The sequence below is a fragment of the Capra hircus genome, chromosome 3 (genome assembly GCF_001704415.2).
Source record: "Capra hircus breed San Clemente chromosome 3, ASM170441v1, whole genome shotgun sequence".
Classification (NCBI taxonomy): domain Eukaryota; kingdom Metazoa; phylum Chordata; class Mammalia; order Artiodactyla; family Bovidae; genus Capra; species Capra hircus.
Genome location: NC_030810.1, coordinates 24,333,976 through 24,357,540, shown reverse-complemented (window position 1 = coordinate 24,357,540; position 23,565 = coordinate 24,333,976). Strand labels below are relative to the sequence as shown.

At 36.2% G+C, this 23,565-nt stretch overlaps 1 protein-coding gene across 1 annotated transcript in view; it reads left to right on the top strand.

Moving 5' to 3' along the window:
* The window catches only part of LOC106501971 (cytosolic carboxypeptidase 6), a 1,114,558-nt gene that overhangs the window by 214,159 nt on the left and 876,834 nt on the right, over window positions 1-23,565 (top strand). The window lies entirely within an intron of this gene.

Below are 23,565 nucleotides of genomic sequence, written 5' to 3'. Positions count from 1 at the left end.
CTTTAAACTGAAGTAACCCACTTGTATGATCATTGTTCCAGCTTGACTATAAGCTCCATGAAGATGGGGACTGGCTTCATCTTTGTATTCACAGTGCCCAGCACAGGATCTGGAATGGAACATACCTTCAAAATGTTACCACAATAACTCTGCAATTTATATTACTTACGAATGTTGGGAATATGCTTTTATTTATGTATTTATGTGACAGATATTTATTGAATACTTGATTTGAGCTGGACACTATGACAGGTGTGGGAACACAACAAAAACAAACAGATATAATATTCCCAAGCTTTTATTCTTACCAGAGGTGACAGAAATAAACAATACTTATACTAAGTTGGTAATTATTATGGTATACTTGAATTTGGTGAGTCCTATGGGAAAACCAGGAAATGTGACAAGAGTCAGAAATGTGAAGAGAGTTTGAAGTTAATGATCATATCATCTCATTGAGGAGGTGAGATTTGAATAACAACTTGAAGAAGGTCGAGGAGTTATCCATGTGGAAATGTGGAGAAAGAGAGTTTTAGGAAGAAGGAATAGCCATTATAAATCCCATAAAGCTGAGGTGTACCTGGCATTTAAGAGAAATAATGAGGAGGCCATGCGGTGTGAGAATAGTAGGAGGTGAATCAGACAGGTGAAAGGGAAATCTATCATATGGGAATCCTTAAAAACTTAGAGTTTTATCCTAAAAGAAATACTAACCCTGTTTTGAACAAGGTACAACATGATCTCTCTCATTTTGAAAAGATTACCTTGGTGATTGTATTGATACTAGATTAGAACAGGGCATGGGGAGGGAGGGGGGTTCAGGATGGGGAACACGTGTATACCTGTGGTGGATACATGTTGATGTATAGCAAAACCAATACAATAATGTAAAGTAATTAACCTCCAATTAAAATAAATAAGTAGATAAAAAAACTAAAAAAAGAAGAAAAAAAGAACGGGGCAGACAAGTAAACTAGTTAGGAATAGTTCAGTTGGGAGAAGATAATGGCTTGGATCAAAGTGATATGTGTGGAATTAGTGAGGAGTAGTTGGATTCTAGATGTATTTGAAAGAATTCCTTTTTTTTCTAGTGCTGGATCATCCTTTAATCATTATATAAATGTGACTTTCCTGTTACAGAATATGCTATGTTTCAAACTGAATGACAGGAAGAGATATTGGTATCTTTACTATAGATTTTAACAAGTAACACTTGCCTTTAAAAAATTTTTTTTGGTATAGTTGATTTACAATGTTGTGTTAAATTTCAGGTGTATAACAAAGTGAATTAGTTATACATATACATATATCTACTCATTTTTAGATTCTTTTCCCATATAGGTCATTATAGAGTATTAAATAAGAGTTTCCTGTGCTATACAGTAGATCCTTACTAGTTATCTATTTTATATATTGAATAATATGTATATGTCAATTCCAGTCTCCCAATTTCTCCTTCTACTCCTTTCTCCCCTGGTAACTATGAGTTTATTTTCTATATCTGTGACTCTTGTAAATAATTTCATTTGCACCCTTTTTTAAGATTCCACATATCAGTAATAGCATATAATATTTGTCTTTCTATGTCTACTTACTTCAGTTAGTATGACAACCTTTGGGTCCTTCCATGTCGTAGCATATGGCATTATTTTGTTCTTTTTTATGGCTGAGGAGTACTCCATTGTATATGTGTTCTACATCTTCTTTACCCATTCCTCTGTTGATGGACATTTAGGTTTCATCCATGGCCTATTGTAAACAATGCTGCAGTGAACCTTAGGGTACATGTATCTTTTTGAATTATTACTTTCTCCAGATACATGCCCAAGAATTGGATTGCTGGATCATATGGTAGCTCTACTTATTTATTTATTTATTTTTTAGGAAACCTCCATACTTTACTCTATAGTGACCATACCAGTTTACAGTCCCACCAACAGTATAAGAGGGTTCCCTTTTCTCCACACCCTCTCCAGCATTTACTGTTTGTAGATTTTTAAAAAGTTTTATTTATTTTTGACTGCACTGGGTCTTTGCTACATGCAGACTTTCTCTAGTTGTGGTGAGCAGAGGCTACTCTGTAGTTTCAGTGCATGGGTTTCTCATTGTGGTGGCTTCTCTTGTTGCAGAGCACAGGCTCTAGGGCATATGAGCTTCAGTAGTGGTGCCCCGCGGCAAGTGGAATCTTCCCAGCCCAGGGATAGAAGTCTGGCAGGCCGATTCTTAATCATTGAACCACCAGAGAAGACCTGTTGTAGATTTTTGATGATGTCCATTCTGACTTCTGAGAGGTGATCCTCCACTGTAGTTTCCATTTGCATTTCTCTAATATTATGATGTGAGCATCTTTTCATGAATTTCTTGGCCATATATATATATCTTCTTTGGAGAAATGTTTATTTAGATCTTTGACCAATTTTTTTTGTTTGAGTTTTTTTTTTTGATACTGAGATGCATAAACTGTTTATATTTTGGAGATTAATCCCTTTTCAGCTGCTTTGTTTGAAAATATTTTCTCCCATTCTGAGGGTTGTGCTTTTGTTTTGTTTATGGTTTCCTTTACTATACAAAAGCTTTTAAGTTTAATTAGGTCCCATTTGTTGATTTTTACCCTAGGAGATGGACCAAAAAAGATCTTGCTGCGATTTATGTCAGAGAGTGTTCTTCCTGTGTTTTCTTCTAAGAGTTTTATGGTATCTGGCTTTACATTTAGGTTGCTAATACATTTTGAGTTTATTTTTGTGTATGCTATCAGAGAATATTCTAATTTCATTCTTATATATATATAGCTGTCCAGTTTTCTTAGGGCTACTTATTAAGGACTATCATTTCCTCATTGTATATTGTTGAATCCTTTGTCATAGTGAACACAGGTATGTGGGTTTATCTCTGGACTTTCTATCACGTTCCATTGATCTCAATTTCTGTTTTTGAACCAGTATCATTGTTTTTGATTTCTGAAGCTTTGTAGTATAGTCTGAAGTCAGAGCTCTATTTTTCTTTCCCAGGATTGTTTTGGCTATTCAAGGCCTTTTGTGTTTCTATAAAAACTATAAGTATTTTTCTTGTTGTTCTTGTTCAGTTGCTCAGTCATGTCTGACTCTTTGCGACCCCATGGACTGCAGCATGTCAAATTTTCCTGTCCTTCATCATTTCCCAGAGTTTTTTCAAACTCATGTCCATTGAATCAATGATGCCATCCAACCATCTCATCCCCTGTCATCATCCCCTTCTTCTCTTGCCTTCAGTCTTTCCCAACATCAGGGTCTTTTCCAATGAGTCAATGCTTTGCATCAGGGGGCCAAAGTACTGGAGCTTCAGCTTCAGCATCAGTCCTTCCAATGAATATTCATGGTTGATTTCCTTTAGGATTGACTGGTTTGATTTCCTTGGAGTCCAAGGGACTCAAGAGTTTTCTCCAAAACCACAGTTTGAAATCTTCAGTTCTTCAGCGCTTAGCCTTCTTTATGGCCCAACTGTCACATGTGAACATGACTACTGGAAATACCATAGCTTTGACTAGACAGACCTTTGTCAGCAAAGTAACATCTCTGCTTTTTAGTACACTGTCTAGATTTCTCATAGCTTTTCTTCCAAGGAGCAAGCGTCTTTTAATCCCATGGCTGCAGTCACCATCAGCATTGATTTTGGAGCCCAAGGAAAAGTCTGTCACTGTTTCCATTGTTTCCCAATCGATTTGCCATAAAGTGACGGGACTGGACACCATGATCTTAGTTTTTTGAATGTTGAGTTTTTCACGTTCAAATTTATTGGCATACAGTTGCTTCTAGTAATCTCTTATATTCCTGAATGTTGAATTTTTTCTAATTCTTTGAAAAACGCCATTGATAATTTGATAGAGATTGCATTGAATTTATAGATTGTAGATTTCTTTGGGTAGTAGAGTTATTTTGGCAATATTGATCCTTATGATTCAGGAACATGGTCTATCTCTCCCTCTGTCTGTGTCATCTTTGATTGTCTTCATCAATGTCTTTTAGTTTTCTGAGTGCAGGTCTTTTGCCTCCTTATGAAGGTTTATTCTGAGGTAGTTCGTTCTTTTCGATATGATGATAAATGGAATTGTTTCCTTAATTCCTCTTTGTGATCTTTCATTGTTATTGTATAGGAATGCAAGAGATTTCTGTGGATTAATTTTATATCCTGTAATCTTACCAAATTCATTGCTGAGCCACAGTAGTTTTCTGGTATGATCTTTTGGATTTTCTATATATAGTATCATGTCATCTACAAACAGTGACAATTTTACTTCTTTTCCAATTTGGGTTCCTTTTATTTCCTTTTCTTCTTTGATTGCTGTGGCTAACACTCCCCAAATTATGTTGCATAAGAGTTCAAAAGAGGATATTTTTGTCTTGCCCCTTATCCTAGAGGAAATGCTTTCAGTTTTTCACTGTTGAGTATAAAATTTGCTATGTGTTTGTCATATATGGCCTTTATTTTGTTGAGGTAGGTTCTCTCTATGCCACAATTTTTATTGTAAATGGGTGCTGAGTTTTGTCAAAATCTTTTTTTGCATCTATTGAGATAATCCTATGATTTTAATTCTTCAGTTTGTTAATATGGTATATCACATTGATTAATTTGCATATGTTGAAGAATCCTTGCATCCCTGAGTTAAAACCCACTTGATTATAATGAATGATCCATTTAATGTGTTGTCAGATTCAGTTTGCTAGTATTTTGTTGAGGATATTTGCATCTATGTTCATTAGTGGTATTGGCTTATCATTTTCAGTTTTTGTGATATCTTTGTATGGTTTTGGTATCAGAGTGATGGTGGCCTCCAAGAATGATCCTTGGTGTGTTCTTTCCTCTGCAATGTTTTAGAAGAGTTTGAGAAGGATAGATGCTAACTCTTCTTAAAAGTTTTGATAGAATTCTCCTGTGATGCCATCTGGACCTAAACTTTTGTTTGTTGGAAGTTTTAAAATTACAGTTTCAGTACTTATGGTTGATCTGTTTATGTTTTCTGTTTCTTCCTGATTCAGTCTTGGTAGGTTGTACCTTGCTTAGAATTTGTCCATTTCTTCTAGGTTGTCAAATTTATTGGCATCTTGTTGCTTGTAGTAATCCCTTATGTTCCTAAAAGTATTCCTTGATGGATTAATCATCAATATGAAATTAAGATTCCAAGATGACTCCAGTAATTCTGGGCTGAAGCACTGACTAGGTAATTATATATATGATCTTATTTAATCTTTATAAGAATATTGTGAATAAAATCTTTTTTTAAAATCTCCTTTGACAGACAAGAAAACTAAAGTCTAGAGTACTTAAGAAATATGCCCAAAGCTTTAAAATTAGGAAATGGCAGAGCTATGATTGGAGTTTATATCTGTCTAACCTTTGGATTATGATCTTTCTAATATACAAGAACAGAATAGACAGTCTTCCCTAAAATTTGTACCTATGGCATTATACCATGGTTTTGGGATCAAAATTTCCACATCTTTCTTAATGAATGCCGTTTTTCCCAAATGAAAATTTAATGTAAAAAGCAGTTACAGGATGGAAACATTTCTGGAGTGCTTTTAAGAAACAAATGCAAAACTACAAAAACCCAGAAGGATCATACCTTCCGAGAAGGAACAGCACAGGGATTTTTACAAAGTGCAGGGATTCTACAGATAATGTGAAAGTATTAGTTGCTCAGTCATATCCGACTCTTAGGGACCCCATGGACTGTAGCCCACCAGGCTCCTCTGTCCATGGGATTCTCCAGGCAAGAATACTGGAGTGGGTTGCCATTTCCTACTCCAACAGATAGTGTAGGTGAACTTAAAAACAAATATTTTAAAACACAGAAAAAAATAGTATACTGTTGATGGGAAGTAGCAAACTCAACAAATACTAAGATAAAACTCCAAAAATTTCTAAAGAGAAGATATAAGTGTGTGTGTTTAAAATGATTAAAGGTATAAAAGGAGGACTCAGTCAAGAAAAGTTATTATAAAAATAAATCATATATGTTTATAAAAGAACCAAGTTGAACATCTGAAAATGAAATATATATAATCATCAAAATGTATAACTCTGAAGTTAGGTTAAATTAAAAACTCTGAGACTGGTTTAAATATCTCATTATACAACTGAAGATAGACTAATGAAGTAGAAGACAGGGCTGAGGCATCACAGAGATGAATATAGATGAAATGTATAGAAGAGAACTTAAGTTATATTAAGATGAAGAATTCCAAGAGACAGTCACATAGAGGCAATATTCAAAGTAATGACTTATGAAATACATGAATCTTTCATATTGTAAATACAACTCCTGTAAAGTAACTAAAACTGCATCCTTCAAACCACTTCTCTCTGATATGTATTAATAACCGTGAAACTGCAGAATAACTATAAATAAAGAGAAGTTCTTCAAAGCCATGAAGGAAAAAGATAATATAAGAGAGTGATTGTTTTAATATTCTTGAATTTTGAGGAGAGAAAGGTACAGATATTTAAATTTATACTTTATGCCAAGTATTGATCTTTTAAAATTTAAGGATAGTAACAGTAGAACATAAATAGAATGTAAACTTCCAAACTGACAGAAAGGGAATAGAGACAAAAAAAAAAAAAAAAAAACCTGATTAGTGGAAGAGGAGGCAAGAGACACATGATAAAAGAAAGATAATTAGGAAAAACAAAATGTTAAAAAGTCAGTAATTGCACCAAGGTAAGTGGACTGTGCCACCGTTAAAATACAAAGATATCTTACTGAATTAAAACTTTCTTTGACGAATAAAATAAAATACCCAAGTTGAAGTAGGTGGGTTCAGATCTAGACTGTATGAATTATTTAACATTAATGAGATGACACAGATTGAGTCTGGCCTCTTAGCTCACTCTTTCGTCCTGACACCATACTTTGTTTTATGACCTTAAGTAAATTACTTAATGTTTCTGTATCTCAGTTTCCTCATAGTAAGGTGAGATTGATAATGTAGCTTAGCTTCTGGAGTTGTTATGTTTAAATGAGTTTACAGAATTTGGTAATTTGATGAGTTTTTGGCACATAGTAGTATATAATAGTTAGCTGTTATTATCCATTTAATAGTAAATGAGCAGACTTTTCTAAGCAGAAAAGGTACACTGTTTCTTCTTTGTACATAAAATCATGTTTTCCTTTTACATTACCCACAGAAATATTCTAATACACTATATATTTTTTTTGGCTTGAAAGTCTTAGTGATCACTTTATCCTGCCTCTTACAACAAAATCTGCTATACATGTATATATGTACATATTAAAAACTTATTTACCATAACTTAAAAAGTAAAGATTAAAAACACTTCTGGAATAAGTTATTGGGCTATTATTAACATAATTGATAATAATTAGGTATATTACTAATTTTGATGCTTATGAAGCATAATAAATTTATCAAAATCCATCTCTTAATAAAATGAACCAAGCTATTTTTTTAAAAATCTATTCTGATAGGTGTGTGGTCATCATAGTTTTAATTTGTATTTCTTTGATAATAAATGGAGTTTGGCATATTTTATGGTTTAGGGGCACTCATCTTTTATTGTGATGTGTCTATTCAAAATTTTTTGCTGATTTTCTGGTTGAATTGTTCATATTAATTTTGATTTGTAGAGCTCTTTGTACATTCTGGACGCAAGTCCTTTGTAGAGGTTGGCAGGTATCCTCTCCCAGTCTGTGTCTTCCCTTTTCATGTCATAATAGTGTATTTCAAAAAATGAAAGTGTTTTTAATACAATTATCATTTTTCTTGAATATTTCATGTTTTTGGTGTTCTATAGAAGAAATCTTTACCTAACCAAAGACTGCAAAATTTTCCTTCATGTGTTCTTCTACAAGTTTTATAATTATGATCTATTTTGGGTTAATTTCTATGTATGGTTTTAAGTAAGAATTGATCCTTATTTTCAGCACTATTTGTTGGAAAGACTTATAAGTCCTCATTGAGTTGCCTTGCAGATCAAATGCTTATATATGTGTAGGTCTGTTTGTGACTCTGTTATCTGTTCCACTGATCTGTGTATCTATAGATCTATATATTGTTTTGAAATCAAGCTATCTTGATTACTATAACTTCTTTTTTAACAGTTTTTGCTCTTTTCTTCTTTATTAAATTGCTTTGATTATACTAGGTTCTTTGTATTTTCTTATACAATTAAACCAGTCAATTTCTACAAAAAGACTTCTGCGATTTGATTATCATTCTATTGAACCTGTATACATATATTTAGGAGAGTTGCCATCTTAACAATTTTGAGTCTTTCATCTCTGAACATGCAACATATATATCCTTTTCCATAGGTATTTCTCAAATTCTCTCAGCAATATTTTGCAACTTCTATTGTAGAAGATCTGGACATCTAGTTAGACAAATTTCTAGGTGTTTTGTTCTCAAGTTTACATTTCCATTTACTAGCTGGTACAATTGATTTTGCATTTATCTTGACCTTTTGTCTTATGACCTTGTTAAACTTGTTTCTTAGTTCAAGCAGTTTTTTTGTAGATGTTCTGAGATTTTTTAAAATGTAAACATTATCTTCTGTAAGTAAGGATAATTTTGTTTCTTCTTTCATAGCTTTTATGTCTTTGATTTGTCTTTCTTGCCTTATTGCAAAGTTTAGTACTCCAGAATGATGTTGAATAGAAGTGATGAAGATGTTCTTCCTTATTCTTGATCTCAGGGAGAAGCAATAAAATCTTAAAGTATTAAGTGAGTACAGGTCATGATGGAGAGTTCTGACAAAATGTGGTCCACTGGAGAAGGGAATGGCAAACCACTTAGCATTCTTGCCTTGAGAAACCCATGAACAGTATAAAAAGGCAAAAAGACAGGGCACTGAAAGATGAACCCCCCAGGTCAAAGGTGCCCAATACGCTGCTGGAGATCAGTGGAGAACTAATCCAAAAAGAATGAAGAGACAGAGACAAAGCAAAAACAACACCCAGTTGTGGATGTGACTGGTGACAGAAACAAGGTCTGATGCTGTAAAGTGCAATATTGCATAGGAACTGGAATGTTAGGTCCATGAATCAAGGCAAATTGGAAATGGTCAAATAGGAGATGGCATGAGTGAATGTCGATATTTTAGGAATCAGTGAACTAAAATGGACTGGAATGGGTGAATTAAACTCAGATGACCATTATATCTACTACTGTGGGCAAGAATCCCTTAGAAGAAATGCCATCATAGTCAACAAAAGAGTCCTATATGCAGTACTTGGATGCAATCTCAGAAATGACAGAAAGATCTCTGTTCATTTCCAAGGAAAATCATTCTATATCATGGTAATCCAAGATTATGCCCTGATCAGTAATGCTGAAGAAGCTGAAGCTGAATGGTTCTATGAAGACCTACAAGACCTTTTAGAGCTAACACCCAAAAAAGATGTCCTTTTCATTACAACAGACTAGAATGAAAAAGTAGGAAGTCAAGAAACACCTGGAGTAATAGGCAAATTTGGCCTTGGAGTACAGAATGAAGCAGGGCAAAGGCTAATAGAGTTTTGCCAAGAGAACGCACTGGTCATAGCAAACACCTTCTTCCAACAACATAAGAGAACCTCTACACATAGACATCACCAGATGGTCGACACCATAATCATATTGATCATATTCTTTGCAGCCAAAGTTGGAAGAGCTCTATATAGTCAGCAAAAACATGACTAGGAATTGACTGTGGCTCAGATCATGAACTCCTTATTGACAAATTCAGACTTAAATTGAAGAAAGTGGAGAAAACCACTAGACCATTCAGGTATGACTTAAATCAAATCCCCTATGATTATACAGTGGAAGTGAGAAATAGATTTAAAGGACTAAATCTGATAGACACAGTGCATGATGAACTATGGACTGAGATTCGTGACATTGTACAGGAGACAAGGATCAAGATCATCCCCAAGAAAAAGAAATGCAAAAAAGCAAAATGGCTGTCTGAGGAGGCCTTACAAATAGCTGTGAAAAGAATAGAAGCAGAAAGCAAAGGGGAAAAGGAAAGATATAAGCATCTGAATGCAGAGTTCCAAAGAACAGCAATGAGAGATAAGAAAGCCTTCCTCAGTGATCAATCCAAAGAAATAGAGGAAAACAATAGAATGGGGAAGACTAGAGATCTTTTTAAGAAAATTAGAGATACTAAGGGAACATTTTATGCCAAGATGGGCTCAATAAAGGACAGAAGTGGTATGGACCTAACAGAAACAGAAGATATTAAGAAGAGGTGGCAAGAATACACAGAAGAATTACACAGAAAAGATCTTCATGACCCATATAACCATGATGATGTGATCACTCACCTGGAGCCAGACATCCTGGAATGTGAAGTCAAGTGGGCCTTAGGAAACATCACTATTAACAAAGCTAGTGGAGGTGATGGAATTCCATTTGAGCTATTTCAAATCCTAAAAGATGATGCTGTGAAAGTGCCGCACTCAATATGCCAGCAAATTTGGAAAACTCAGCAGTGGCCACAGGACTGGAAAAGGTCCGTTTTCATTCCAATTCCAAAGAAAGGCAATGCCAAAGAATGATCAAAATACCACACAATTGCACTCATCTCACATGCTAGTAAAGTAATGCTCAAAATTCTCCAAGCCAGGTTCCAGAAATACATGAACTGTGAATTTCCAGATGTTCAAGCTGGATTTAGAAAAGGCAGAGGAACCAGAGATCAAATTGCCAACATCTGCTGGATCATCAAAAAAGCAACAGAGTTCCAGAAGAACATCTATTTCTGCTTTATTGACTATGCCAAAGCCTTTGACTGTGTGGATCACAATAAACTGTGGAAAATTCCAAAAGAGATGGGAATACCAGACCACCTGACCTGCCTCCTGAGAAATAGGTATGCGGAGCAAGAACCAACAGTTACAGCTGGAGATGGAAAAACAGACTGGTTCCAAATAGGAAAAGGAGTACATCAAGGTTGTATATTGTCACCCTGCTTATTTAACTTATATGCAGAGTATATCCTGAGAAACATTGGACTGGAAGAAGCACAAGCTGGAATCAAGATTGCCAGGAGAAATATCAATAACCTCAGATTATGCAGATGACACTACCCTTATGGCATAAAGTGAAGAAGAACTAAAGAGCCTCTTGAGGAAAGTGAAAGAAGAGAGTGAAAAAGTTGGCTTCAAATTCAATATTCAGAAAACTAAGATCATGGCCTCTGGTCCCATCACTTCATGACAAATAGATGGGGAAACAGTGAAAACAGTGCCTGACTTTATTTTGTTGTGCTCTAAAAGCACTGCAGTAGTGACTGCAACCATGAAATTAAAAGACACTTGCTCCTTGGAAGGAAAGCTATGACCAACCTAGATAGCATATTCAAAAGCAGAGACATTAGGTTGCAAAAAATCTTCATTCTAGTCAAGGCTATGGTTTTTCCAGTAGTCATGTATGAATGTAAGAGTTGGACTATAAAGATAGCTGAGTGCCGAAGAATTGATGCTTTTGAACTGTGGCATTGAAGAAGACTCTTGAGAGACCTTTGGACTGCAAGGAGACCAACCAGCCCATCCTAAAGGAAATCAGTCCTGGGTGTTCATTGGAAGGACTGATGTTGAAGCTGAAATTCCAATCCATTGGCCACCTGATGTGAAGAGCTGACTGATTGGAAAAGATCTTGATGCTGTGAAAGATTGAAGGCAGAAGGAGAAGATGACAGAGGATGAGATGTTTGTATGGCATCACCAACTCTACGGAGATGAGTTTTGGTAAACTCTGGGAGTTGGTGATGGACAGGGAAGCATAGCATGCTGCAGTCCATGGGGTTGCAAAGAGTCGGACATGACTGAGCACCTGAACTGAACTGAACTGAACTGAGCTGATTAGCCTTAAGTTTTGTGGGGTTTTTTCTTTTTTAAATGCATGCCACTTAACAATTACAGAACATTTCCAAGTATTATTTGTTTCAGGAAAGCTTTTTTATGAATGTATGTTGGATTTTGTCAAATGTTTTTTTTTCTGTGTCTGCTGGATCATGGAAAAAGCAAGAAAGTTCCAGAAAAACATCTATTTCTGCCTTTTTGACTATGTCACAGCCTTTGACTGTGTGGATCACAATAAAATGTGGAAAATTCTGAGAGAGATGGGAATACCAGACCACCTGACCTGCCTCTTGAGAAATCTGTATGCAGGTCAGGAAGCAACAGTTAAAACTGGACATGGAACAACAGACTGGTTCCAAATAGGAAAAGGAGTATGTCAAGGCTGTATATTATCACCCTGCTTATTTAACTTCTATGCAGAGTACATCATGAGAAATGCTGGACTGGAAGAAACACAAGCTGGAATCAAGATTGCCGGGAGAAATGTCAATAACCTCAGATATGCAGATGATACCACCCTTATGGCAGAAAGTGAAGAGGAACTAAAAAGCCTCTTGATGAAAGTGAAAGAGGAGAGTGAAAAAGTTGGCTTAAAGCTCAACATTCAGAAAATGACGATCTTGGCATCCCGTCTCATCACTTCATGGGAAATAGATGGGGAAACAGTGGAAACAGTGTCAGACTTTATTTTTTTGGGCTCCAAAATCACTGCAGATGGTGACTGCAGCCATGAAATTAAAAGACACTTACTCCTTGGAAGAAAAGTTATGACCAACCTGGATAGCATATTCAAAAGCAGAGACATTACTTGCCGACTAAAGTCTGTCTAGTCAAGTGTATGGTTTTTGCAGTGGTCATGTATGGATGTGAGAGTGGGACTGTGAAGAAGGCTGAGTGCCGAAGAATTGATACTTTTGAAGTGTGGTGTTGGAGAAGACCCCTGAGAGTCCCTTGGACTGCAAGGAGATCCAACCAATCCATTCTAAAGGAGATCAGCCCTGGGTTTACTTTGGAAGTAATGATGCTAAAGCTGAAACTCCAGTACTTTGGCTACCTCATGTGAAGAGCTGACTCATTGGAAAAGACACTGATGCTGGGAGGGATTGGGGGCAGGAGAAGGGGATGACAGAGGACGAGATGGCTGGATGGCATCACTGACTCGATGGACGTGAGTCTGAGTGAACTCTGGGAGTTGGTGATGGACAGGGAGGCCTGGCATGCTGCGATTCATGGGGTCGCAAAGAGTCGGATACGACTGAGTGACTGAACTGAACTGAACTTACTGAAGTAATAACATGGTTCTTCTCCTTTTCCTTTGCAAAATGGTGAAGTCCATTGCCTGATTTTTCAAATGTTAAAATAACGTTACATTCTTTGTTTACTTACGCTTTTTGCTAAGTTTATCCCAAGTATTTATTTCTCTCTGATATTATCAATGACATTGTTTTTTAAATCTCATTTTGAACTTATTCATTGCTTCTGTATAGAGATCCAGGTGATTTTTGTATGATTTGTTTCCTGCAACCTTGATGAAATATTTTTTTTAACTTAGTCTTCGTTTTGCCTCTACATTCCTTAGGATTTTCTCCATAAAAGATCATATCATTAGCAAATAAATATAATTTTATTTCTGCTTTTTCAGTTTGAATCGTTTTGTTTCTTTTTCTTGCCTACTTACCCTTGCTAGAATATTAACTACTATGTTAAATAGAAATTGTGAGTGCAAACATACTTATCATAACCCAGATCATAGGGGGAAAATGTTCAGCCCTGAACCATTAAGTATGCTAATTAGCTAGGAGATTTAAAAAAAATTCCTTTTTATTCATTTGTCTTCTGGCGCTTTTTATCATAAAAAGTATAAAATTCTGTGAAATGCTTTTCTGTGTGTGCTGAGATGATCATGTGTTTTTGTTGTTTCTTCTAGTAATCTTGTTTATTACATTAATTGATTTTCGTATGTTGAACCAACATTGAATTTCCAGTATAAGTCCCACTTATTGTGATGTGCAGTGATTTTCATAAAATACTGGATTTGGCTTGCTAGTATTTCATTGAGGATTTGGGGGTCATTATTCATTACTGTTATTGACACCTAGGTTTCATGTGATGTCTTTGTAGTATCCAGACAAACAACCCCAGGAATGACTTTGGGAAGTGTTCTCTCTTGTTCGTTTTGGGTCAATAGTTTGTTAAGGATGGGTGTTAATTTTCCTTTAAAAGTTCTATAAATTCATCAGTGAAGTTTGGAAATTCATCCAAACCTGTGTGCACTTGGGTTTTTCCTGATGTGAAGTTTTTGATTATTAAATCAGTACTTTTGTTTAGGTCTGTAGAGATTTCTTCTTTTAGTAGTTCTTCTTTTAATCAGTTTTGTGTCTTTTTAGAACTTTCCTTATATCATCTTGGTTATCTAATTTGTTAGCCTACAATTGGTCATAGTATATCCTCTAATTACTGATTTTACTAATTTAGTGTCCTCTTTCTTTCTTAGTCAGTGTAGATAAGTTTGTCTATTTTATTGATTACTTAAAAGAAATTAGTAATTTTTGGTTTCATTGCTTTTCTCAACTTTTTTTCAATTATCTGTTTCATTTCTGTCCATCCTTTATTATTTCATTTATTTTGCCTTTAGTTCACTTTATTTTTAAGCTTCAAAAGGTGAAATGTTGGTAAATTAGGATATTGCTCTAAGATCTTTCCTTTTTTAAAATGTAAGCATATGCAGCTACATATTTCTGTATAAGTACTGCTTTCTATGCGTCCATAGATTTTCATAGATAGTAGCTTTGTTTTTAATCATGCTAAGATATTTTGTAACTTTCTTTCTGATTTCTTCATTGACCCTCTTTATTATTTATGAATGTATTGTGTCATTTCTAAATGGTTTTGAATTCCTTAAATTTCCTTTTTTTACTGATTAGTAATTTCCTTCTATTTTGTTTGGAGAGCATACTGTGCATGATTTCCTTCATGTTAAATTTCTTAAGACTTGTTTTATACTCTATGTGGTAGTCTTTTCTGAAAAATATTCCTGTAAAGTTGAGGAAAATATATATTTACTGTAGGAAGGTTATTGATATTTCTCTCGGCAATCTTGATTCCAGCTTGTGCTTCTTCCAGTCCAGCGTTTCTCATGATGTACTCTGCATATAATTTAAATAAGCAGGGTGACAATATACAGCCTTGATGTACTCCTTTTCCTATCTGGAACCAGTCTGTTGTTCCATGTCCAGTTTTAACTGTTGCTTCCTGGCCTGCATACAGATTTCTCAAGAGGCAGGTTAGGTGGTCTGGTATTCCCATCTCTTTCAGAATTTTCCACATTTTATTGTGATCCACACAGTCAAAGGCTTTGGCATAGTCAAAAAGGCAGAAATAGATGTTTGTCTGGAACTCTCTTGCTTTTTCCACGATCCAGCGGATGTTGGCAATTTGATCTCTGGTTCCTCTGCCTTTTCTAAAACCAGCTTGAACATCAGGAAGTTCACGGTTCATGTATTGCTGAAGCTTGGCTTGGAGAATTTTGAGCATTACTTTACTAGCGTGTGAGATGAGTGCAATTGTGCAGTAGTTTGAGCATTCTTTGGCATTGCCTTTCTTTGGAATTGGAATGAAAACGGACCTTTTCCAGTCCTGTGGCCACTGCTGAGTTTTCCAAATTTGCTGGCATATTGAGTGCAGCACTTTCACAGCATCATCTTTCACGATTTGAAATAGCTGAATTGGAATTCCATCACCTCCACTAGCTTTGTTCATAGTGATGCTTTCTAAGGCCCACTTGACTTCACATTCCAGGATGTCTGGCTCTAGATGAGTGATCACACCGTTGTGATTATCTGGGTTGTGAAGATCCTTTTTATACAGTTCTTCTGTGTATTCTTGCCACCTCTTTTTAATATCTTCTGCTTCTGTTAGGTCCAGACCAGTTCTGTCCTTTATCGAGTCCATCTTTGCATGAAATGTTCCCTTGGTATGTCTAATTTTCTTGAAGTGATCTCTAGTCTTTCCCATTCTGTTGTTTTCCTCTATTTCTTTGCATTGATTGCTGAAGAAGGCTTTCTTATCTCTTATTGCTATTCTTTGGAACTCTGCATTCAGATGCTTATATCTTTCCTTTTCTCCTTTGCTTTTCACTTCTCTTCTTTTCACAGCTATTTGTAAGGCTTCCTCAGACAGCCATTTTGCTTTTTTTCATTTCTATTCCATGGGGATAGTCTTCATCCCTGTCTCCTGTACAATGTCATGAACCTCATTCCATAGTTCATCAGTTCATCAGTTCATAGTTCATCAGTTCATCAACTGAACTGTTGAAAGAAAAGTTCTATATACTTAGTTGATTTATCAGTTCAGTTCAGTTCAATCACTCAGTCGTGTTCTGACTCTTTGCGACCCCATGAATCGTAGCACGCCATGCCTCACTGTCCATCACCAACTCCTGGACTTCACACAAACTCATGTCCATTGAGTCGGTAATGCCACCCAGCCATCTCATCCTCTGTCATTCCCTTCTCCTCCTGCTCCCAATCCCTCCCAGCATCAGAGCCTTTTCCATTGAGTCAACTCTTTTCATGAGGTAGCCAAAGTACTGGAGTTTCAGCTTTAGCATCATTCCTTCCAAAGAACACCTAGGACTGATATCCTTTAGAATGAACTGGTTGTATCTCCTTGCAGTCCAAGGCACTCTCAAGAGTCGTCTCCCAACACCGCAGTTCAAAAAGCATCAATTTTTTGGCGCTCAGCTTTCTTCACAGTCCGAATCTCTCATCCATACATGACCACTGGAAAAACCATAGCCTTGACTATATTGTACTTTGTTGACAAAGTAATGTCTCTGCTTTTGAATATACTGTCCAGCTTGGTCATAAGTTTCCTTCCAAGGAGTAAGCGTCTTTTAATTTCATGGCTGCAGTCACCATCTACAGTGATTTTGGAGACCCCCAAAATAAAGTCTGACACTGTTTCCATTGTTTCCCCATCTATTTCCCATGAAGTGATGGGACCAGATGCCATGAGCTTAGTTTTCTGAGTGTTGAGCTTTAAGCCAACATTTTCACTCTACTCTTTCACTTTCATCAAGAGGCTTTTTAGTTCCTCTTCACTGTCTGCCATAAAGCTGTTGTCATCTGCATATCTGAGGTACTGGTATTTCTCCTGGCAATCTTGATTCCAGCTTGTGCTTCTTCCATCCCAGCGTTTCTCATGATGCACTCTGCATAAAAGTTAAATTGGCAGGGTGACATTATACAGCCTTGATGTATTCCTTTTCCAGTTTGGAATCAGTCTGTTGTTCCATGTCAAGTTCTAATTGTTGTTTCCTGACCTGCATATAGGTTTCTCAAGAGGCAAGTCAGGTCATCTGGTATTCCCATCTCTTCAGAATTTTCCACAGCTTACTGTGATCCACACAGTCAAAGTCTTTGGCATAGTCAAGAAAGCAGAAATAGGTGTTTTTCTGGAACTCCCTTGCTTTTTGATTATCCAGCGGGTATTGGCAATTTGATCTCTGATTCTTCTGCCTTTTCTAACACCAGCTTGAACATCTGGAAGTTTACGGTTCATGTATTGCTGTAGCCCAGCTTGGTGAATTTTGAGCATTACTTTACTAGCGTATGAGATGAGTGCAATTGTGCAGTAGTTTGGGCATTATTTAACATTGCCTTTCTTTGAGATTGGAATGAAAAGTGACATTTTCCAGTCCTGTGGCCACTGCTGTGTTTTCCAAATTTGCTGGCATATTGAGTGCAGCACTTTCACAGCATCATCTTTCACGATTTGAAATAACTTAACTGGAATTCCATCACCTCCACTAGCTTTGTTCATAGTGATGCTTTCTAAGGCCCACTTGACTTCACATTCCAGGATGTCTGGCTCTAGATAAGTGATCACACCATCGTGATTATCTTGGTCATGAAGATCTTTTTTTGTACAGTTTTTCTGTGTATTCTTGCCACCTCTTCTTAATATCTTCTGCTTCTGTTAGATTCAAACCATTTCTGTCCTTTATCGAGCCCATCTTTGAATGAAATTTTCCCTTGGTATCTGTAATTTTCTTGAAGAGATCTCTTGTCTTTCCCATTCTGTTGTTTTCCTCTATTTCTTTGCATTGATATCTGAGGAAGGCTTTCTTATCTCTTGCTATTCTTTGGAACTCTGCATTCAGATGCTTATATCTTTCCTTTTCTCCTTTGCTTTTCGCTTCTCTTCTTTTCACAGCTATTTGCAAGGCCTCTCCAGACAGCCATTTTGCTTTTTTGCATTTCTTTCCCATGAAGATGGTCTTGATCCCTGTCTCCTGTACAATGTCACAAACCTCCATCCATAGTTCATCAGGCCCTCTATCTATCAGATCTAGTCCCTTAAATCTGTTTCTTACTTCCACTGTATAATCTTAAGGAATTTTATTTAGGTTATACCTGAATGGGCTCCAGTATCACTGCAGATGTTGATTGAAGCCATGAATTAAAAGACAGTTACTCCTTGGAAGGAAAGTTATGACCAATGTAGATAGCATATTCAAAGCAGAGACTTGACTTTGCCAACAAAGGTCCGTCTAGTCAAGGCTATGGTTTTTTCCAGTAGTTATATATGGATGTGAGAGTTGGAATGTGAAGAAAGCTGAGCGCCAAAGATTTGATGCTTTTGAGCTGTGATGTTGGAGAAGACTCTTGAGAGCCCCATGGACTGCAAGGTGATCCAACCAGTCCATTCTAAAGGAGATCAATCCTGGGTGTTCTTTGGAAGGAATGATGCTAAAGCTGAAACTCCAGTACTTTGGCCACCTCATGGAAACAGTTGACTCACTGGAAAAGGCTCTGATGCTGGGAGGAATTGGGGGCAGGAGGAGAAGGGGATGACAGAGGATGAGATGGCTGGATGACATCACCGACTTGATGGATGTGAGTTTGAGTGAACTCCGGGAGTCGGTGGTGGACAGGGCGGCCTGGCATGCTGCGATTCATGGGGTGCAAAGAGTTGGACAAGACTGAGGGACTGAACTGAACTGAACTGAACTGAACTGAATGGTCTAGTGCTTTTCCCTAGTTTCTTCAATTTAATTTTGAATTTGGCAGTAAGGAGTTCATGATCTGAGCCATAGTCATCTCCCAGTCTTGTTTTTACTGACTGTATAGAGCTTCTCCATCTTTCACTGAGAAGAATATAATCAATATGATTTCAGTGTTGACCATCTGGTGATGTCCATGTGTAGAGTGTTCTCTTGTGTTGTTGGAAGGGGGTGTTTGCTATGACCAGTGCGTTCCTTTGGCAAAACTCTATTAGCCTTTGCCCTGATTCATTCTATATTCCCAGGCCAAATTTGCCTATTACTCCAGGTGTTTCTTGACTTCATACTTTTGCATTCCAGTCCCCTATAATGAAAAGGACATCTTTTTGGGGTGTTAGTCTTTAAAGGTCTTGTAGGTCTTCATAGAACTGTTCAACTTAAGTTTCTTCAGCGTTACTGGTTGGGTCATAGACTTGGGTTACTGTGATATTGAATGGTTTGCCTTGGAAACAAACAGAGATCATTCTGTCGTTTTTGAGACTGCATCCAAGAACTGCATTTTGGACTCTCTTGTTGACCATGATGGCTACTCTGTTTCTTCTAAGGGATTCCTGCCCACTGTAGTAGATATAATGGTCATTTGAGTTAAATTCACCCATTCCAGTCCATTTTAATTTGCTAGTTCCTAGAATGTCGACATTTACTTAATTTCCTGTTAATATTCTAGTTGTTCAGTTCATTATAGAAAGTGAGTATTGAAGTTTTCAGCTATTATTTTTGACTTGTCTGTTTGTCCGTTTAATATTCACCGTTTTGTGGTATTTGTTTCGTGGTATCAATGTGCTATTGTATGGACATAGTTATTTTTAACTGTTAAGTCTCCTTAATGGCTTGCCTTTTTCATTATAAAATATTCTTTGTTTCTACTAAACAATTTTGTCTTACAGTAAATTTTTCTGATATTAATATCCTATGTACACAGTTATTCCAGCTCACTTTTCTTTGTTTGGTATATTATTTTTCTGTCTTTTACTTTTCAACCTATTTATTCCTTCTAGTTTCAACCTATTGCAGTAGAAACTTCCTACTGCTTACAACCTATCTTCCTTCTACAGATACAGGTGTATCTGTATCTCAGATACATCTGTGGTTGCCCCAGTTAAAAAAAAAAATCATTCTGACTTATTCTGCCTCCTAATTGGAGTGTCTAGTCCGTGTGCATTTGTTGTTATTACTGATGAGCTAAGATCATTTTTCTATCTTCTTTAAATGGTTTATGCCTTCCTCTCTATTTATCCCTCCATTACTGCCTTCTTTTGTGTTAGATAGATATTATCCAGTGAACCACTTAGGCTTCCCAGGTGATGCAATGGTAAAGAATCCATGTGTCAATATAGGAGACTCCATCCCTGGGTTAGGAAGATTCCCTGGAGTAGGAAATGGCAACCCATTCCAGTATTCTTGCCTGGAAAGTTTCATGGACAGGGGAGCCTGGCAGGCTACAATACACGGGGTCACAAACAGTTGAACATGACTGAGTGACTGAACATAAGCACTTAAATCCCTTATTACTAATTTTGCTGTATTTTAAGTTTTCTCTTCTTAATGGTTAATTGATAACAGTCTAGTTTGAGTTAATATCAATTAGTTTCAACAATATACATATATTTATTGTCCTAGAAATCACATCTGAATATATTATGTACACTCCATGCAGATTTGTAATTATTGCTTCATGTGGTTGTCTTCTATATCTAGGAGAAAAAAAGTATCTACAAACATAAAATATGCTTATACCATCTTTTGTATTTACCTATCTGGTTACATTTACTGGTGTTCTTTACTTCTTCATGTGTATTTCAGTTATCGTCTAATGTTCTTTCTTTTCAAGTAAAAGAACATCCTGTAATTTTTCTTGCAGAGCAGATATGATTATCTGCTAACGTCTTCATGTCTTTATTTTTTTGAAGAATATTTTTGCTGGCTATCAGATATTTTCTTTCAGTACTGTGAATATGTTACCCTTCTGATTTCTGGCATCCATGATTTCTGATGAGAAGTCAGCTATTAATCTTATTGAGGATTCCTTGTACATTATAAGGACTTCCCTTGTGGCTCAGACGGTGAAGCATCTGCCTACAATGCAGGAGACCTGGCTTCGATCCCTGGGTTGGAAAAGTCCTCTGGAGAAGGAAATGGCAATCCACTCCAGTACTCTTGCCTGGAAAATCCCATGGATGGAGGAGCGTGGTAGGCTACAGTCCATGGGGTCGCGAAGAGTCGGACACGACTGAGTGACTTCACTTGGTCTTGGTCTTGTACGTTATAGGTTGCTCTGATGTTTGTTACTGTGTTCAAGAGCTTTTTGATATTTGATGGTTTGAATCTATCCAAATATGGACCACTCCTTTTCTGTAGGTGGAAGAAGAAAGTAAGAAATTTCAGACTGTTTCTGTCTTTTGGATCTAGCTTTTTATTCCAATCTAGCAACATCTGTTTTTATTGAAATATTTATTTAAAACTAAATGTTAAAAAAAAAACACTAAGATCATGGCATGCTGTCTCATCACTTCATGGCAAATAGAAGGGGAAAAAGTGGAAGTAGTGACAGATTTCATGTTCTTGTGTTCTGACATCACTGTGGATGGTGACTGCAGCCATGAAATTAAAAGACATTTGCTTCTTGGAAGAAAAGCTAGGACACACCTAGACAGTGTATTATAAAGCAGAAAAACACTTTGCTGACAAAAGTCCATATACTTAAAGTCATGATTTTTCCAGTAGTCATGTACAGATGTGAGAACTGGACCATAAGAAGGCTGAGCATCAAAGAATTGATGCTTTTGAATTGTGGTACTGGGGAAAACTCTTGAGAGCCCCTTGGACAGCAAGGAGATTGAACCAGTCAATCCTAAAGGAATTTAACCCTGAATATTCATTGGAGGGACTGATGCTGAAGCTGAAGTTCCAGTACTTTGACCACCTGATACGAAGTGCCAACTTATTGGAAAAGACCCTGGTGCTGGGAAAGATTAAAGGCAGGAGGAGAATGGAGCAGTGGAGGATGAGATGGTTAAATAGCATCACTGGCTCAATGGACATGAATTTTAGCAATCTCTGGGAGATAGTAAAGGACAGGGGAGGCTGGCCTGCTGCCATCCATGCGATTGCAAAGAAGCATACATGACTTAGTGACTGAACAGCAACAACAAATAATAGAAGCTTAGATAACTGATTTTCATAATACAGTTTATATTATGTATAAATTAATGAAAATCAATCCATATGTATGTGTGCATTTATATTTCCATCTTAGAACTGATTTAACTATGTCCAACAAATTTTGCTTGACATATATTGATTATGATTTAATTTAAAATACTATCACTGTGATAGGGGAACATAGTCAGTATAATACAGATTCCTTTGAAATTTGCTGAGACTTCATTTATGGACCAGTGTAGGATCAATTTTGTAAATGTACCATGGGCTTTTGAAAAGGATATATATTCTGTAGGTGTATAAATGAAAAGTATTCCATAATTATAACTAGAAATACTTTTAAGTCACATTTTCAAATTGCCTAAATCCTTTCTGAATATTTTCTTGGTTTGTGGAATTGGTGTGTTCAAATTTCTCACTGTATTTCTAAAGTTGTCTCCATGTTTTATTTTGTCCAGGTTTGCTTATGTATTTTGAAGATCTATTATTAGATGTATATTTTTTGATATTTTTATATCTTCTTTGATGCAATTACCTTTTTGCATCATGAAATGTCTCTGTTCATTTCTAGTGAGTTTCTTGATTTGAAGTCTACCTAGTCTGAGATATATATAGCTACATTAGCTTTCTTTTTGATAGTGTCTTTCCTGTTATAAAATTAATAATTCGTTGAAAAAATACTCTCTACAACTTAGGGCTCAGTAAATATTTTTGGATGATGATAGTTGAAAGGACGATTTATTTTCAGTCTTTCTTTGTTCTTAAGTATGAAAAATTTCTTTATAAGCTATATGCATTTTTTTTTCATGGTATCAGGAAATTTGTGTTTTTTATATATTTTTAATTTAATGAGACAACTGTAAAAGGATTAATTTCCAAAATAGACAAGCATGTCATCAAGTCAATACCAGAAAAACAACCCAATCAAAATTGGGAAAATGACCTAAACGGACATTTCTCCAAAGAAGATATGCAGATGGCTAATAAACACATGAAATGATGCTTGGCATAACTCATTATTAGAGAAATGAAATTCAAAACTACAATGAAATGTCATCTCACTGGTCAGAATGACCATCATGAAAAAGCTGCAGACATTAAATGCTGAAGAAGGTGTGGAGAAAAGGGAACCCTCTTGCACTCACTGTTGGTGGGAATGTAAATTGATACAGCCACTATGGAAGACAGTATGGAGATTCCTTAAAAAACTAGGAATAAAACCACCATAAGGCCCAGCAGTCCCGCTGCTACATACATTGTTATTTTTATCCAGAGTAATTTTTGAGTCTATTTATAATATTTAGCCCATTTATATCTAACATGACTATTGGCATGTCAGTGTTTAAAATCTACTTTTTTTGTGTGTGTGTGTTTGTCCTGTATTTTAGATTCCTATTTGTTTTCTTTTCTCCTTTCATATAGGTGGAGGGAACCAGATGACATAAAGGCATGGTCAGCTTATTCCAAGTTTCTGTGTTCAGAATCAGAATGT